This window comes from Protopterus annectens, chromosome 9.part0, assembly GCF_019279795.1.
Source record: "Protopterus annectens isolate FY-2018-M chromosome 9.part0, PAN1.0, whole genome shotgun sequence".
NCBI lineage: Eukaryota > Metazoa > Chordata > Ceratodontiformes > Protopteridae > Protopterus > Protopterus annectens.
Window position 1 is genome coordinate 756,549,767 of NC_056743.1, and position 19,314 is coordinate 756,569,080.

The following is a 19,314-nucleotide window of genomic DNA, read 5'->3' on the forward strand; positions in this document are numbered from 1 at the left end:
TACAGTAATGTGGGAGGTATACCACTGACTGACCAGGAGACAGTACAGTGATTTCAGAGGTGTAAAACTGACTGCTCAGGAGACACTACAGTGATGTTAGAGGTATACCACTGACTGACCAGGAGTCACTGCAGTGATGTTGGAAGTATAACAAGGACTTATCAGGAAGCAGTACAGTGATGTTGGAGGTGTACCACTGTGATCAGACAGTACAGTGATGTTGGATGTGTACAACTGATTGATCAGAAGGCATTTCAGTAATGTAGAAGCTTTACCACTGGCTGATCAGGAGACAGTATAGTAATGTTGAAGGTATACTACTAACTGATCAGGAGACAGTAAAGTGATATTGGAGGTACAGCACTACTTGATCATCAAGCATTACTATGATGATGGGGGTGTCCAACTGACTGATCAGGACACAGTACCATGATGTTTGAAGTACACCGTGACAGTACACGACTGACTAATCAGGAGACAGTACAGTGGAATGGGAGGTGTACCACTTACCGATCAGGAGACATTTCAGTGATGTTGGAGGTGTACCACTGACTGACCAGGAGACAGTACAGTGATGCTGGAAGTGTAACATTGACTGATCAGGAGATATATAGTGATATGGGAGGTATACCACTGACTGATCTGGAGATAGTACAGTGATGCAGTGATGTGGGAGGTATACCATTGACTGATCAGGGGACAGTACAGTGATGTTGGAGGTGTAACACTGATGGATCAGGAGACAGTGCATTTATGTTGGAGGTGTACTTCTAATTGATCAGGGGACAGTACACTAATGTGGAAGGTATACCAGTGGCTAATCAGTAGACAGTACATTGATGCTGGAATTTATACCAGTGACTGATCTGGAGACAATGCAGTGACATAGGAGGTATACCACTCACTGACCAGGAGACAGTGCAGTAATGTGAAGGTACAGAATAGATTGACAGGAGACAGTACACTAATGTGGAAGTTGTACCACTGACTGATCAGGAGACAGTACAGTAATGTGGGAGGTATACCAGTGGCTTATCAGGAGACAATATAGTAATGTGGAAGGTATACCACTAACTGATCAGGAGATGGTACAGTGATGTTGATGGTGTACCACTGACTAATCAGACGACAGTGCAGTGGTGTTGGAGGTGTACCACTAATTGATCTTGAGACAGTACAGTGATGTTGGAGGTGTACCACTAATTGATCAGGAGACAGTACAGTGATGTTGGAGGTATATTCCAGACTTGTCAAGAGATAGTACAGTTATGTAGGAGGTATATCCCTCACTTTTCAGGAGACAGTAGAGTGATGTAGGAGGTACAACACTGAGTGATCAGGACACAATACCGTGATGTTGGAAGTACAGCATGGAGGTACACCACTGACTGATCAGGAGACATTTCAGTGATGTTGGAGGTGCAGCACTGACTAACCAGGAGACAGAACCATAATGTTGGAGTTGTACCAATAATTTATTAGGAGACAGTACAGTAATCTGGAAGGTATACTATAGATTGACATGTGACAGCATAGTGATGCTTCAGGTGTACCATTGACTGATCACAAGACAGTGCAGTAGTATGGAAGGTATACTATAGATTGACATGTGACAGCATAGTGATGCTTCATGTGCACCATTATCTGATCAGAAGACAGTACAGTAATGCAGGAGATATACCACTGACTGACCAGGAGATAGTACAGTGATGTTGGAGCAGTAAAACTGACTGATCAGGAGACACTACAGTGATGTGTACCACTGACTGATTAGGAGACAATATGGTCATGTTGGGGGTTTAATACTGACTGATCAGGAAACAGTACAGTGTTGTGGGTGGTATACCAATGGCTGATCAGGAAACAGTACAGTGATGTTGTAGGTATACCACATACTGATCATGAGACAGTACACTGATGTGGGAGGAACACCACTGGCTGATTAGGAGAACGTACCATGATATGGGTGGTGTACCACTGACTGATCAAGTGACAATACAGTAATTTGGTTTGTATAACACTGGCTGATCAGGAGACAGTATAGTAATGCTGAATGTATACTACTAACTGATCAGGAGACAGTACAGTGACTTTGGAGGTACAGCACTACTTGATCATCAGGCATTACTATGATTTTGGAGGTTTCCAACTGATTGATCAGGACACAGTATCATGACGTTGGAAGTACACCATAAAGGTACACCACTAACTGATCAGGGGACAGTACAGTAGAATGGGAGGTGTACGACTGACTGATCAGGAGAAATTTCAGTGATGTTGGAGGTGTACTACTGACTGACCAGGAGACAGTACAGTGATGTTGGAGGTGTAACATTGACTGATCAGGAAACAGCATATGATATGGGAGGTATACCACTGACTGATCTGGAGTTAGTACAGTGATGTGGATGGCATACCATTGACTGATCAGGGGACAGTACAGTGATGTTGGAGGTATACCCCTGATGGATCAGGAGACAGTAAAGTAATGTGGGAGGTATACCACTGACTGATCAGGAGACAGTACAGACATCTTGCCTGGAGCTGAGAGCACAAGTTCTAGGGTTGGTAATTCTTGTTAATGTCAGAGACAGGTATACTAGGTTAATAACTATACTGCATGTTTATATGGCAACTGTGTAATAATAGGCCACATATACAACTGAATATACTTCTCGCAGGTATGATAGTTGTGTAGATACATCGGAATGGGGGTAGAGGCATGTAAATGTCCATTATCCACATAGTCTATACATCTGTTCAAATGCAAACCACAGGGCTTCATGTTTAGCATGGTATTTAAAGTTACTTATCTTGTCTTGATTTGTATATTCACGGGGTGGACCACTGTTACAGTAACTTCTACATGGACAGGGTTAGGACTGTATCTATGATGGGTCTGACAGTGACAGTGAGGTACAGATTGACTCACAGTCAGATGGTACACATACACTAGCTGTGTCCCTCCTAGTCAGTTCCCCACCCACTGCTCAAGGTGAAATTACAGTCTTGTTGCTCAAACTTGAGGTACTGGTTGTACAGTATGAATGCTCTTCATCAATGTGAAAAGGACACAGCCATGACTGAGAGCACAATCATTTTGTCGTCATGTAGCTGCAGCAGCAGAGATGTGCACACAATCCATTGTGGATATACTTGCCATATGATAGCCTAGAAGAATATCTTGGTGCCATCACGTCTTTGCCATCTGTACTTATGAGATTGTACATGGGTTCAATCAGCAGATGCACAAGGTTGTTATCTGGGCCCAATCTGTTGCTATCCTTTCCAACAAGGAGATGACTGGTATGGTGCTTGGCTTCTTTGATGAAGCTGTCAACTCTACCAATGTGTAGATAAGACACAGAGTCCAGGAACAATGCCATGCTAGGTCTCATGAGAATATCCATGTCACCCTCCATGAAGAGGAAAACATGTCACTACTACTGCCCTGTCATGTTCCCACAGCATTACATCTCATGAGAGGTCTCTAGTTTTGCAACTTTCTGTTAGTGTATTGTTCCCAAATAATAGTCACGTAATGGAACCCTTTCAGAAAAATGGTCATGATCACTAGCACCATTCCCAACTGCAGGATATTGTCTATGATCCGAAGTATGACTTGACCAAGGTATCCATTTCCACTTGCAGCCCCATACTGACACTCCCTTTCTGTCACTGCAGTAAAAATTGTCTATGTCACACAGCACAACTTGCCACAGGAATGTTATTTCCATTTATGGTGATATAGCCTAACACCCAGGTTGTGATTTCAGCCACATGTCTTCGTGTCCTTTAGCACCTGTATGAACAGTGATGCCTGAGAACCACTACACTTTGTCACTGTCTTCCCTGTGTTTTACATGTAAATATATCTGATACTCGGTCTTCCCAAACCATGGCTTCTCTAGGGGATCCTTTGATTAATTCTGCATGTGTCTTGTTTGCTCTCAACATGTGCTAGTCATGAGCCCATTGATCACAACTAGATGTCACCAATATGTCTGCACTGCCTTGTATTGTGCCCAAGACAGTCTAAGGGTCTGTTTTGTGTCTGTTGGCTATCTTTCAATTGTACTTCTTTTAGTGGATAATGTTGGCATGCTGTTTTTAACAGTGGCTGCAGCAGGTTGGGATGCTACTTGCACAAATAGCTGATTTGCACACTTCCTAGTAATCATATTATGGAGCAAGCAGCATACTATGAATATTTTACCAGTGGTATAAAGGAGTACCTCACACAGCCCACCCTCCCAACAGATGCATGCACGTTGCCTATCTAGCAATCAGAACCATGCCTTCAGCATTGTGAACACATTCTGTAATGTTTCCGATATGTGCATACTGATGTTCATTAATGCTTTGTGGATTCTTTACAGGATTCATCAACCAGGACTCTAGTGGGTATCTTGTATCACCTGAAACACAGCAGAAATACAAATGGTGGACTGAGATGTGTATACACACTGTCTTTTGCTATATGCATGTGTACTGATTGCTGTGCTTGTTATTACCAGCTAGGTGGAATTTCCCTATGCAACAAGCAGTGAAATACATGACTTGTATGCAAGATGAAAGAAACATGGACCCTGCCAGGAAGCTGTGCAGACACAGTTGTTATCAACCCCTATGCATAGCACACTTCCTGACTAAAGATGGAATGGTAGCTTCATTTATTGACATACCTCTGTCCAGCAAACCAGGTGGGGCCTTTTTACCTCATGCATGTAATTTATAGCATCCAGTACTTCAGTGAGGTGGGAGGTGTTACTGAAGCCATGCATGGTGATGGCTGTCTCCCCCTGGTATGCTGGTTCAATGGATATGTTCAACCCAATATGGAGTTAATGTATCAAGAAACATATTGAGTATTCTGAAGTTTAAAACCCATGATATACCCACCTCTGTCCACATTCAAAGTGGTCTATCATCCAAATGGTTAGTTATCTGGTGGTTTGAAATCCATTACTTGTAACATTTTATGTTTAACCTTTGGTGGAGAGAATATTTTTGCATCAGATACAGTACCAAAACTTAATCTCTTAAATAAACAAATTAATTTGAATGTTAATTTATATTTTCTCTTTCCTAAACTAGCTATTTTAATTTTGAATCTATATTACAAAAAGTATCTAATTTCTAAGTGAAATAAGGCACTTAGGAGAGTTATACGAATTAGATACTTTTCCACTTTTTTGGAGTGTAAGGCATGTGCTCTCCAAGCTCTTACTTCACAAAGCTCCTGAATCTACAGTAATGTCTTCACTATGTACATTGCCTGAGGAAAACAAATTCCTCTGCTTGATTACTCAGGATCCTGCTCTATCATTCAGCAGTGGACAGCCTCTTCATGCCTGGATTTCTTCCTTCAGGAAAGCCTTCAAATAAGTATGGCGACATAAATCTCCAGCCAGGTTCTAAACATGTACAGTTTTTGCTTGTATACTAGAGCACCTCCTTATTTGACAATAAATTGTGGAAAGGAAGATGCTATCTACTGATTATGCATATGCACCAAAGAGAAATTTGGACACTTCAGCTTTCTTGTAGAACATGGGCATAGTGCTTGATAGGCTACTACCTTCTTAACCCCATTGGTGAACTCAGAGAAAAATGGATGGAGATATTTGGAAAGTCATGAGTGGGAGGCATAACTTGCATGATGATAACTTTGGTTTTGAAATTTTATAGGATTTAATTAAAACTCAAAGACAGTCTGTAACAACACCACACAGTCCTGCTTGTATGTGTACTTGGTGTGAGAACACCTTAGAACAGAGGCTGATGACTGAACCTGCAGTTGTGTCATCAACCTTGGGATGGCATGTTCAGCACACTTGGCCCAAGAGAAGTGCAGAGCCATAGGCGCCGGAACCATAGAGCGAGGGAGCCCCCTCACACACACTTTTTACAACTGCAAGACCATGGAGTTTGAGGACTCATATGTTTGTTGCACTCTAATGTGAATTTAAAACAAAAGTGCATGGAAAACATCATTGCTACTAAGCCTGCTGTCAGAGTCACCCATGGTAAGAAGTACATTTTATTTAGTTATGAAGGCAGGCTCAGTGTACTCCATTTTAGTTATGAAGGCACTGCAGGGTCTGTGTGCTCCACTTTAGTTATGAAAGTAGGCTCTGTATGCATGTAAAGTGCCCCAGTTACTTATAACTGGCAATTAGAATTATCGAGGCTCAAACCCTGTACCTTATATACAACAGCCTGCATTCTCTACCCACACCACCACTTGTGATTCAAGGAGCTGAGTCCATGGCTCTCAACTGTCTAGATTTTCACAGAACATTTGGCTCATACATTTGTTCTGTTCCTCTGAAAATGTGTTGTTCTCTAGCAAATCAGTGAGAATGGAATTCATTAAATAATGATAGCCCTTTAAGTTTCAGTCTTCCTATCTTTTTTGAAAACACATGGTAACACAACACTATTTTAGCAACTTTCTAAAATTATACAAGCAATATTTAAAATGTGTCCCTAGTTTTGGGCCTTTGCCCCCCCCCCCATACATTTTGGCTTATTCCAGATGTCTTCTACTGTGAAATTGAGAGCTTTAGTTGTGTCAAGTCAATGGTGCAGTGGTAGTGTTGTTGCCTCATAACAAGAGGTTCTCTGGTTTGATTTTTGGCTGGGGTGCCTTTTTTGTGGAGTCAGTTTCCTCTCACATTACAAAGATATGCATCTGGGGCCTTTCTCCCTCGGCCGCTGCTGAAAATTGGCTTTCTTCCAAGTTGGATTTTCCTGGTAAACAAATGTTAAATAAATAAAAAAATGTACAAGGAGTTGAGAGCTTCAGGGGAAGAGAAGTTTGGTGCTGCTTATTCTGTATCTGTTTGCATTGTTAGTAGCACAACAGGTAGTATCCTTACTTTTGATGCAGAAGGCTGGGGGTTCTAGTCCCACAGTATGCAGATGGATAACTGTTACTGTACCGTGTTGTACTTTAAAGGGTGTGGGTGCTGCAGTCCTGTGAATGTCCTCCTTTGGAAGAGTTACCTATTAACTATGAATCTGTTATCAGTTTGCCATCCATTTCCTATTGCAGTATTACTAGTTTATCATTTTCTAATGTAACATAGGCAATTTATTCTTCAAGAGCAACAGCCACTTTATTTGTAAATGAAACAATGAAATATAAAGTTGTTTCCTAGCAGCAACCTCTTCATCAGTTAGAGATGCCTTTAATGTGGAATTAATTAGATGACTTACTTCTTCAGACCTTTTGCATATTTACTGATATTTGTAGATTATAATGACAGAGTTTGAGTGGCCTTTTATGGTTGAAATTTTCTGAAATGGGCAGTGTTGTCATGATTGGTTCATACATGTTGTTTCATTGCTTACTAGAAGACTGTTCAAAACTACAAATTTAAAACACATTCTAACAACTGGTGCTGTATTATACAAGGAATATAATTGAATACAATCAGAAAGGTGAATCAAAGAATGCATACATGCATGCATGTCCCAAAAATGTGTTTGAAAACAGCCCAGAGGAAAGTGTGAAAGGCTCAAAATCATGGGCAAATGTTAAGCTTTACTCTTGTTACCAAAGCAATAGATGAAGTAAAACAGTTCACTCCACATTACCTTTACCTGGCCAAGCCTTTTGACACAATCCCCTACTCAGGTGTAGTACAAAAGATGAGTAATGTAGAAGCAAACAGTTGCTTCACTAGCTGGATTACCAATTTGCTCACAGGATGCAGGAGATCAAAATAGGGATAAGACAGGTCACCAATGGACTCCCCCAAGGTTTGGTGCTGAGACTTTTTCTGTTTGGCATATACATCTGAAAAGTAAAAGGAAATACCAAAGGGCTTTGGCCAGTTAAGTTTGAGATGACTGCAATCTAGGAGCAGTTATTGAATCCCCAAATAACCATCATGCAGGAAGGTTTGTCCCAAATAATAACTGGTGCCAAAACCATTACAATGCCCTCTGAGAACTGACCCAATTGTTTGGCATTTGGGAAAATGTATGTACAGTGACCTAATTTTTGACCAACATGTGCCCAGAGTCATAAGAAAGCCTTTCTATATTGTACAGCTTATAAACAAATTGTGACTAGATTTAGATATGTTGTTGTCTTCCTTTACAAAGCTCTCATTAGGTCAATCATTTTGTATAATGCCTACTTTGCCTTGTATCTGTCCAGCCCCATGCAACAATTGGAATAACTTCAGAGATACGCTACTAATAGGATACATGTCCTAAACAATAGGTCTTGCATGGACCACCTCAAAGATTTATTACTATACTCAGTATCCTACAGAGTGCTTAGAGATGACATGTCTGGCATACAAGGCATCCTCTGACCTAATACAGATATAACTACTGAACATCAGCAAGTCAAATGGCATCAGAAATACTCAGTCCAGGTATCTAAACTGAATGTTGTGGAGAGAGATGGATATATATCACAGAGGCTACCACTGTGCAGACTTTCCATAAAAACAAAGCTCATCTGTCCATATTCAAATGCAACTTAGATCTAAAGATGGGTAATAGAAAATGTACTCCAGGATTGCTGCTCATGCCACTAATGGATAGAGGCAGCTCCTAAATGCAGCATCCCTTACATGGGTCCCCTCAAATTACCTATGGTATGATCACAGTTATTCTCGCTAGGGCTAATATAAAATTATCTGCAATGGGATAGGTAAGACCAATCAGAAAATGTTAATTCAAGCACCAAAAGGGAATTGGCTAAGCTTAAAATGTCCTCCAAGTGAACCTATGTTGTGGTAGTAAATAGTTATAAAAAATACCCTTTTTAGATCACTAATTGCCCCTCTCACCCTCTGCCTCCCAAGTCTTCAACAGCTTCCGGCACCTATGTGCAGAGCTTTTTAAGGATCACCATTTGATGGTGTGGGTTGGGTCATGGTGCTGTTGCCACAGATAGCCCTAAGAAGTTCAGAAATGTACTGAGAGTATCTTAGGAAGACCTAGATGATTACTTCTTTTCGGCCTGGTTTCAATTCCTAATATCAGAAAATATGCTGTTATGAATATATGATTTAAAATGTGATCTACAATTGAAGACCTTAACATCTGATGTAGCAGCCAGGAAATGTTGCAGAAAAGTGGGTTGATGCTAGTTATGGAGTAACTGTAAAAAACAGTGGTGGACACAAAAGAGATCGATGTTATTAAGTTTAATAAAGAGGCCTGACATTTATTTATTTATATATGTATTTTATATATTTGCAGTTTATTTGCCAGGATAGTTCAACTGGGCGTCAAGGAGCCCATTTTCAATGGAATCCTGGGGAGAAAAGCTCCAGAAAAATACAAATCCGTAGTACACCTTGTACATTTACATTACATATTATCTCATAGGAATATGAAGTAAATATAATAAGAAAAGGTTAACAATGATAGAATACATCAGCATAGTTTGTAAAACAGCAATACAAAAACACTTTTTTTTTTGTTACACAAAAGTCGCAGATTAGGGTAACTGTTAAGTAGTTGGTCAAATAGTTCAATAGAGATGTGGAATTATAGGAGGCATTGATGGTGCATTTAGTTCTAGGAAAGTAGGAAGTGGTATTAGAAGGATTAGGTAGGATGGGAACAGCAGCACTTCCGTAATGAAGTTAGGTGTGAGTGCGGCAAGGTTTTAAATGAGGAGAGACTGCTGGTGATGTGGATAGGAGATGGTAGAGAATTCCAGAGGTGTGCAAGAGAGAAGGACATCAGGTGATTCCCAGCTGGACATGTGGGTTTGTGCATTTTAATTAGTTTTTTGAATTAGATCTTAGAAGTCATTCTGGTACATACATTTCAAAGGCAGTGGCTAGGGAGGGACAAAGAGAGGGGTTGTAAATGAGTTTGTTTGCTTGGATGAGTTGGGTATAAGTGAGGAGGTTAGGTAGCTCAAGCCAGTTTAGTTGGTGAAGAGAATTACAATGGTGAGGAATGGCTCCGTGATCTGCTGCAAATTTTGATATCTTGTTATAGCAAGAGGAGAGTTTTGTTTTGAGGGAGGATTGCAGGTTGGTGAAGATAGATGCACCATATAGGAGGGATGGAATGAGATAAGTATTGGCTAGTATGAGCCTAGTGGAAGGAGAGATATAACGATTATGGCAGTATAGCATACCAAGTGTTTTGTGGGTTTTTTTGATATTTACTTGTAAATGTTTGTCGAGTTTTAGTTGATCATCTATGAGTGCTCCTAGTAGTTTAGTGTCAGAGACTATTATATTATTTTTGCTGGTGATTATAAAGGAGTGTTTATCTAGGGAGGAGGTTTTGGAGGCAGTGAATAACATAAGTTTAGTTTTGGTTGCATTAAAAGCCAGATGGTTGTCTAGCATCCACTGCTCAGTAGAGGAGAAGGTGCTTTGGGTAAGCTTATTTAGGGTGGGGATAGAAGGGGAGGAGCAGATAATGGTAGAATCATCGGCATATTGGATGAGACTGAAGTTTAGAATGGCTTGGTAGAAGTCATTAATGAATATGTTGAATAGTAGGGGGCCTAAAATGGAACCTTTGGGGACACCTGTGGGAAAATTAAGGAAGGGTGAAGTGGCTTTATTCCATTTGACTGCTTGTTGTCTGGTTGTGAGGTAGCTGGAGAACCACTTGGTACAGAAAAGGGATGAGATTAGTTTGGAGAGTTTATTAAGAAGCAGGTTGTGGGAACAGAGTCAAATGCCTTGGAGAGATTGAGGAAAAAGGGTGGACATGAAATGGCCGGAATCACGGCTTTGTTAACTGTTTCAAGGAAGGAGAGGAGAGCAGTGGAGTTGCTATGACCAGGTCTAAATCCATGCTGTGTGGGGGGTAAGAAGCTGGTTGTTGATGAGACTGAGTAAGAGTTGTTGGTGGATACATTTTTCAAGAAGCTTAGAAATAGGGGATAAGATAGCAGTAGGGCATAAGTTTGGAATGTCATTATTATTACCTCCTTTATGTAGAGGAATAATAAAGGCTTTCTTCCAAAGCTGGGGGACCTGGCTTTCTGAGATAGACCTATTAATTAGTATGCTGATAGGGAGAGAAATGGCTTTTGCGGCTACTTTTAGAAAGTAGGACGGAATTTCATCAGTGGCATTGGAACCAGGTTTTAATTTTAGGAGAAGTTTTTTATGGTGGATAAAGAGATGGAACTGATAGAGAAAGGTGGAGGTTGGGGGCAAGGAATGGTAGGGGAGGAAGACATGCAGTGAGTATCCAGATGTGACTGATAGTACAGAAAATGCTTGTTTCCTTCTCATTGATAGCTATTTCTTCCACTGTGCTTGCTGACAATCACCCCTTCTTTTGTCAGGAGTTGTTGTACAGGTAACCATCCGAGGTTTTGTTGTTAAATCCTTAATTTTGCCTCTGCTGGCTGACACAGTCTCCTGCACCACTTCAGGGGCATTGTTTGCCATCCCCTGATATGTGCATGCTCTGACATACATTCAGATAAGTGCAACCTTCAACAACATGGAACACCAAACCCACATCTTCTGGTCTTGTGTCCATTGCTGCTGTGTGAACAATCACTTGTACTCAAACAACTTGGCAAAATGAAACCACTATTTCTCTCACTCAGGATTAATACACTGGAGTGTGTGCCTTACTTCCACCCTCTCCTGTCTGGATCTTCAAACAGCCTGGTTACTAGATGAACTCAGGTCATCTGGGGCATTGTTAGAGCTAAAATCTTCTGTGCCATGCAGATAGAAAGAGATGAGGCATTTTAAGGCTCATGCATGACAGTAGGGTGTGGGCAATTTAGCAGCACAGTCTACATTTTTTTTGTTGTTTTTTGAACAAGAAAATGTATGTGACTTCATACTCAGAGTGTTTTGTCAGAGGTGCTGAATAGTGCAAGATCCTAAGATCTCTGCTGTGTACCATTTGGTCTCATGCCACAGTGATCTCTAGCATGCATCTGAATACAGAGTCGTTTACTGATGCGTGAGAAATTAACTGAAATGAAAATTACTGCCAGTATATCAGAGGGCAAGGTCCTTTTGTGAAAAGGAATAGACAGCCCTCTGTGTGTAAGAGGAGGAACAGCTTCAGTTTAAGCATCTTGGGGTCATGCTCACAAATTAGGGGTACAGCAGCATAAAACATTGACTATTGGATGGATACAGTGGAGATGTACTACAAGTGTTTGTACCACATGGTGGCAGTGAAATGATGCACAGCATAATAATGCTCACAGTTTATCGGCAAAACTGTACCCCCATTCTCATCTGTGGTCAAAAAGACTGGATGGCAAATGAGCGACAAATCCTAAATGTGCATGTCAGAAATAAGGTTCTTTCCGAGGACAGCTAGGGTCTGTTTAAGTTAAGGTAAGAGAGTACAGGCTTTGTCAGAGCAGAGAAAGCTAGACAGAGATCATCCTTCAGGAATCTGTTAAGACTGAGAAGAGTGATATGGCTTTTAGTCTAACGATTAGCTAAGGGGGAAAAATGGGAGATCTTGTTTTAAGAGAAAATGCCAAGGTTCCTTGAGTTGCTATAGTGCTTAATTTGGTAATGTTTATAAAATGTTTGCAATTCAGAAAGATAGTCCATGGAAGAGAACATAAATGAGAACTCAATGATTTATAATGTAGCTAAAAACACTGTAGGCATGATTTCTAAACAAGAATAGTAAGTGATGCCATAAAATGCCAAAGTAAAAATGTGCAGAGAGCACCAGAAATCATACCCATGTTGAATGCAACGTATAACATGCTTTTCTTTCTTTTAAATGCATTTCACTAAACTAATATCCTTTTGTCATCAGACATCCAGCTGCTTAGGCTTGAAAATAGTCAGACAGCAAAGATACAGCGACACTAAACTTTCTGTGGAAGTTATCACTAGGTTAGGAAAGGAGAAATGATACACTCATTGCATTAAACATTTGTACCACATATCACATCTTTCAGCCTATAGGACATGTACGCTCCGCAGAAACAAAAATTATGTTTGCTGCTTCATGTAGATGAGAAAGTAGGACTGTCCTAGGCTGTCACATTTATATCTTAAAAGGATTCCTGAACACCATGTGCACTGGGATTAGGGACTATATGCAGGTCCCCTCAGGGATAAGTGAGTGCATTGTGGGTATGGAAGAATTCAGTGAGACAGCACAGCTCCTGAAAGTGCTTGACGCTACTGATTGTATCCATGGGGGTTTCAAGTTCACCAGTCCCAAAGATACTGAAATAAAAATGAACCTTTATACATAGTAGTTAATTAGCTGCCAAACTACATGTCTTGTAGCAAGAACTATAATAAAAATATCAGCTCAGCATCTGGACAATGTGCACCATCTACAGTAGTAGATACTGTATAATCTACGTTTTTTTTTTTTTTTTTTTCTGAATAAGCACATTCCATATACTCACATAGTCAGCCAATCAGGTAAAACAAGGCAAATAAAACTCAATGAAGTGTAGAAACTACATTAGCATAGAATTGAAGTTCTGTCCTTTTATATGTGAAACTTGTTAACATCTTAATCTGGATTTATTACTCCTAAGCAGAAATGCTGGCATTAGCAGTTTAATTGCATAATACGGTTCATGGCCACAACAAGTTTGTGATACAGTATGTGAAAAGGTTGTTTACATCCCATTTCAAATTTCTGAATACTTCCAATAGTGTTTTCCACTACACATAATCAGAAAAAGAAAGGATAGTTGCTGTTTTTGATATGTTATACAATATATGTTTTTATCACCTGCCTTTAGTAACCATTGAGGTCTCTCTGATCCACTCACTAAATTGATCATTTTAGTTGTCCAAGAGAAGAGAGCCCTAGAGCGCATTTCTTCCTCCTATGGACATGACACAAGTGGCAGAGTTAGTACCACAGTACATTCAATAGTAAAAGGTCTTCCATTTTAAGTCCTAATCTCATCATGTATTTCCAGCAGCAGACTACAGGCTTTATTACACAGTGGATGTCAGCTAAGGGATGTCACTCACTTTTGCAAATGACATAGCCTCTGAAGACACCCTGTTGGCCTTAAAGAAAGTGATATCAGCAGGTCTCCAGACTACACTGGAAATTCAGTCCTAGGAAGTGCACCATAGACATGTGTCCACACCCTCCACCTTGAAACAGTTAAACAGGTGTAGCCTTGTCTTTTTCCTCTCAATCTTCAGCAGATTCCCCAGTTCCTGTACACTAACCAACATACACTGTATGGGGCATAGTGGTGTATTCCTCTATGCCATTAAAGCCACATAGTAGGATTACAGCAAATCTTCTAGGGTTCTCACTCCTATATTGAGTAGTTCTATCACCACAGTCCTTGCTCAGTTTTGCTTCCACAATAGTCTTCCTGCCTCATCAATGAACCAAAGCAACAAATCACTCAGCCTGACAATATTTACCTGTTATCCAATGCAACACAGATTGCTCATCCTTTCTAGACCTGCCCATGATCCAGTGCAACACACAACCCATCTTCACCAGCTCAGTTTTACTTCAGCCATGGTTTCCCTGCCTTATAGGAGTGGCAATGGTGGCACTCGCAATGAATGGAATGTATTAAAAATTCACCACAGATGGATACCATAGTCATTGACTTGATGAGAAAGATTAAAAAAAATTAATGAGAAAGGTTAAAAAAACCGTGAACACCTTCCCTCCCTTTCATATATAATTGTTATATGCTAATCCCAGACAATTTAATAATTCTTGTATATATTGTTAACGGTCTGTATTCTAGCATTTTTTTCTATTACCAAACTACTTTAACCACTTCTACAGTAATTCTAGTTTATTCAAGATGTCTGCATATACTGGAGATATTCTCTTATACTAACATTTTATTCCTGGTATCCATACTGGTGTCACCAACCTTGTTCCAAGCCATGGCCCTCACAACCTCCGCAGACCTCCTACTAAACTTATTAACATGCCCATACCTATGTCGCTACAGGGGATAAACTGTTGTCTAACAACTTCACAATTGTACTGTGTGTTTATTGTTTAACTGCTTATCATTATAATATATTTGCATATATGGACTGCATAATGTAATACTGTTCTAGGTAACTAAGCCAGAGTATTTTCTTATTTATCCTCTAGAAAGTCCATTCTGACATTTGGATGTTACTTCTAAAATAAGATCAAAGAGATGCAAAGATTTCAATGTGTGACACTACAGTAGTCTTAATTAAAGGCACTATAACCTTGTATTACCTTCTGTTAAGAGTAAGCAGGTGATGGTATTGACTGCATTATAACATTTTCTAATAATCATTTGTTTTACAATTCAGTCATTATTCACGTAAACACTCTTGTCATTAAAATGATTCTCCTCAACCCCAAAATGTTTATCAGTACCATATAATAGCCATTATAACCATTAGTAAAGTGTGTAAGAAAATACTTATTTATATTAAATTTGAGGTGGCTGGTTTCTGATTAAATGCATTGCATTTAGGAAATGTTGAATTTCATCGTGAATATTTATGGTTTCCAGACTCTGCCAAATTTGTGCATCTTCTATAAATTTATTACACCAGATAGAAACCAATGAGAAGGGTGAAGACATGGATATGTTAAACAAAAATATCCCCAGCACATATCCCTGGAGCACCCCTTTAAAATCATTACTAAGGTTTGTTGCCATGTTTTTTTTTTTTTGTTTGTTTGTTTGTTTTTGAGTGCAAAGAAATGATTACTTCTAAAGTTATAAATTCACTTACTAATACATTTATCAATGTTGTAGTCTTGTAGAGTTTACAATAATGATATGTGAGACTTCATCAGATGCGTTGGCCAGATGAATGTAAATCAGGTTAATAGTAGCAGTCACATCAATATCAAGAACTGGACCATGAAAACTGGATCGGCCTTTTAAAACAAGAGTGCCATTTTATAAACGCTATCTGATATTGCTATCACACTGGTTGGCATCAACTTCAACATGCTTCTTCCATCACATTTACCTACTATGCTTATTGGGCTTTTGAGTCTGGAACTTCTGGTCAAGGCATGTTCCCATCTCTTCTGGCCATGGTACAGTCACCAGATATCATCAAATATGTGACTATTCTGATGCATCATATCTCAAAAATGATTTGATAAAGTGCGGATATGCATTCAACTCTGAATATACTGATGAAAATGCAATTTCTCCAAGAAAACAGATGTGTCTGTAGCTGTGTAGAAAGCATTTTGATGGACTGAATCACTTACTTGATTATTGCCCATTATACAGGTAAATAAGTGTGAATAAAGTGCTGTAAATGATATGCCCAGATACTACAATATGCTTTTAGCAAAAAGGAATATTTTGTATATAGCCATGTCTTTTTTTTTCCTCCAAACCATTTTTATTGAGATTGTGCACCTCATACCTGAGCACATAGCTTGACCTGTCTGTCTTATAACATTCAAAGCTGTTCCTAAATGTAACATAGCAGACAAAAAGGAGTTTTGCACTGTTGCTAGTACAATACATCTCATATTTATTTCAGTTCATGCATTATACAGCATAACATAACATGTTTTATTCATATCATCACTCTCCCTATCCTCTACAAATCAAATCGGGCTATGACATTCACCCATCATCTCTCTTCTCCTGCTATACCACCAACTCTTTTCTGCTTACCTCAGCAGATTATACCCCATTTAATCTTTTGTCCAACTGCTACTATTGTCATTCACCATTGCTTGCCTTGTCCAATGTCCTATCATTTTTGCCTTAATATGACTGATATCCTACACTGCCGATGCCTTTGCAATTTTCATTTTCAACCACACAGCCATTAATAACATTTTACTCTTTCTTATCTACTCCATTCCCATTCCCCTGGCTTTTTGTCTACTGCAAACAAACACAGTCCTATTTGTTACATTCACATAGCCTGCTCCATAACTTATTTGTTACATTTACATAGTTTGCTTCAAATCCTCTTTGTTACATTTACACAGCCTGTACCAAATCCTCATTGTTAAATTTATATAGCCTGATCCAAATCCTCCTTATTACATTTACATATCCTCTTTGTTGCAGTTACATGACCAACACCTTATTCATTTTATTGAATGTCATTCTTTCTTTAACACTTTACATCTCCAGCATGTAAGGGTGTTGTCAACTTCTTTTTGCTGCATATCTGGCATTTTGGGCTTTCTCCTTCTTTTTTAATATGCTTGTGGTCCTATATGACCAGTGTGGCAATTTTATATCATACTTGACCCTTTTAAAAACTTTCTCATCATACATGCTTCTACCCATTTTCAGTACTCTCCCATACCTTACTTTTCTTTTATCATCATTCATTAAACTTATAAAAGGCTACTACGTTCCCCACTTTTTCCAGTTCCCTACATAGTTGTTCTAGTCTTCATTTTTCTATATTACAAGACACTACTCTTTCCACTAACCCCTTCTTTATTCAATCTCTGATTTTTTCTTTTCTTTCCACATCTATCCTCCTGATTACTCTGTATAAACTATTATATCTCCTCCTGTCAGCCAAAAAGTCGTATTAGCAAAACTGAAGGACAGACATTGCCCTCTCTTCCCTGCATCTTTAGTGGTGTCTTAACTAATTTTTGACTCTGTATTTCAGTACATTCCTAAATAATTGTTGCTCTTGATTACTCAGTAAATCCAGATACTAGTTATTTTTGGTCCTCTCGATCTCACCCCTTCCTTACTAATTTTTTTATTTTCACATTTTTTGCTTTCTTTGTCTCACTAAAATTATTTATTCTCATTCTCTATCATTATCCTCCAAGACCTTCCATCAAACCTTATAATTTACCAAAATCTATCAGGTATTTTCCTGTATTCAGCACCACAACATACTTAAACTCAGCCATATACCTGTCTTTCAGACACTCATTCTTTCCTTACCTAGCCTACGTCTCCTTCCCCTGTTTACAAATCTATTGAACACCTTATCTTTTTCTAATAGCCACACTATCATTGACTTAACCTGCATGGGCCTTAGCACATACATTATTAACAGTAGAATCATCCCTTTTATCACATCTATTATCCTTCTTGGTGTATTCATGGTACTGGTCCATTTGGCCAACATTCTTTTTTGTGTGTGCCCTTTAACTGTTCACAGTTTTCATTCTGATCTCTCCTACTCTTGGATTTTCTTTTACTCCTGATTATTCCTTCCTCCTGAGGCAGTGATAACCCAACTGGATTTTGTAACCCTCTCCTATCCCTTTATCTCAAAATTTCTTGGTATGATATGCAAAGGCTGATTCTTTTCCAAACTCCTCAAAAATCTTGAACAGCTGAGGTAGCATGTCTTCTATGTTCACAAATAACAACATGAGTGGAAAAAAAAGAGATTTATGCTACTCTTCTGGCTGCTTTTCTTCACTTTTTATCTGTACCCATTTCTGTATGAAACACAAAATTCTCTATAGACAACCGACATCTTTGCCTTGTTCTTTGCATAATCTTACCTCATCTAACAATCTCGGCTACAGCTGTTTTTCCTTCTTTTTTCAACAAGCAGTCCAACATATGCATTTCATATTTATATGTAATATATTCTTGTAATGCAAAATTTAATGTCAGCATATATGTATTTTCCATAGTAAGATAATATATGGTCAATACTGTCTTACTTTATTCAGCATTTGGATATACAGCCATTCTAAATTTACTCAAACTGCTCTAACTTCTGATGTTACTGATTAGTGATTGAAAAATATATGATGTACAACACAAAAAGTCCAAAAAACAAGAATACAAACTTCAGTGCTACAGTTCTTTCCCTGAGAAATGTGCAGCTTTTTCTCATAAGGAAGAAGGTCATGAGTTAAATCTAAATTATCTGTGTCTCATAGCCAGTGACTGTGCATTCCGTGATGTGCATGTTGTCTTTATATCTCCATTGTGTTTTATCATGTTTGCCTCAGGTTCCTGCCATTAACTGTTTGATTCACATGTGCCTGTGGTTCCCCTTTCAAAAGAAAAACCGTCTCCAAATGACACCAAGGAATTGGTATAAGTAAAATTAGCAGTTTCTTTTAATATCCGCTTTTGTAACACTTCATCAGAATAATACATAGTTAAAAAACACTACTTATATAACCTATGTACTCAAGATGCAACCAAAACCATAGATTCAATTAAACAATTAAAACCATCTTAACCTACTTGTTAACTGTTTTGTTACCACACAGTTTCCTTTCTTTCAAAAAACATTTAAACCACACAGAGAGTCTGCTTTCAGCTTTATTTGCCATTTGACCTATTTGTCGCTACTGGGTTCTTGTCTTCCCCACCTCTCATCAAATTTAACATGATCTAAAACAGAAAAATTAAACTTTTTATATTTTTTTTTATAA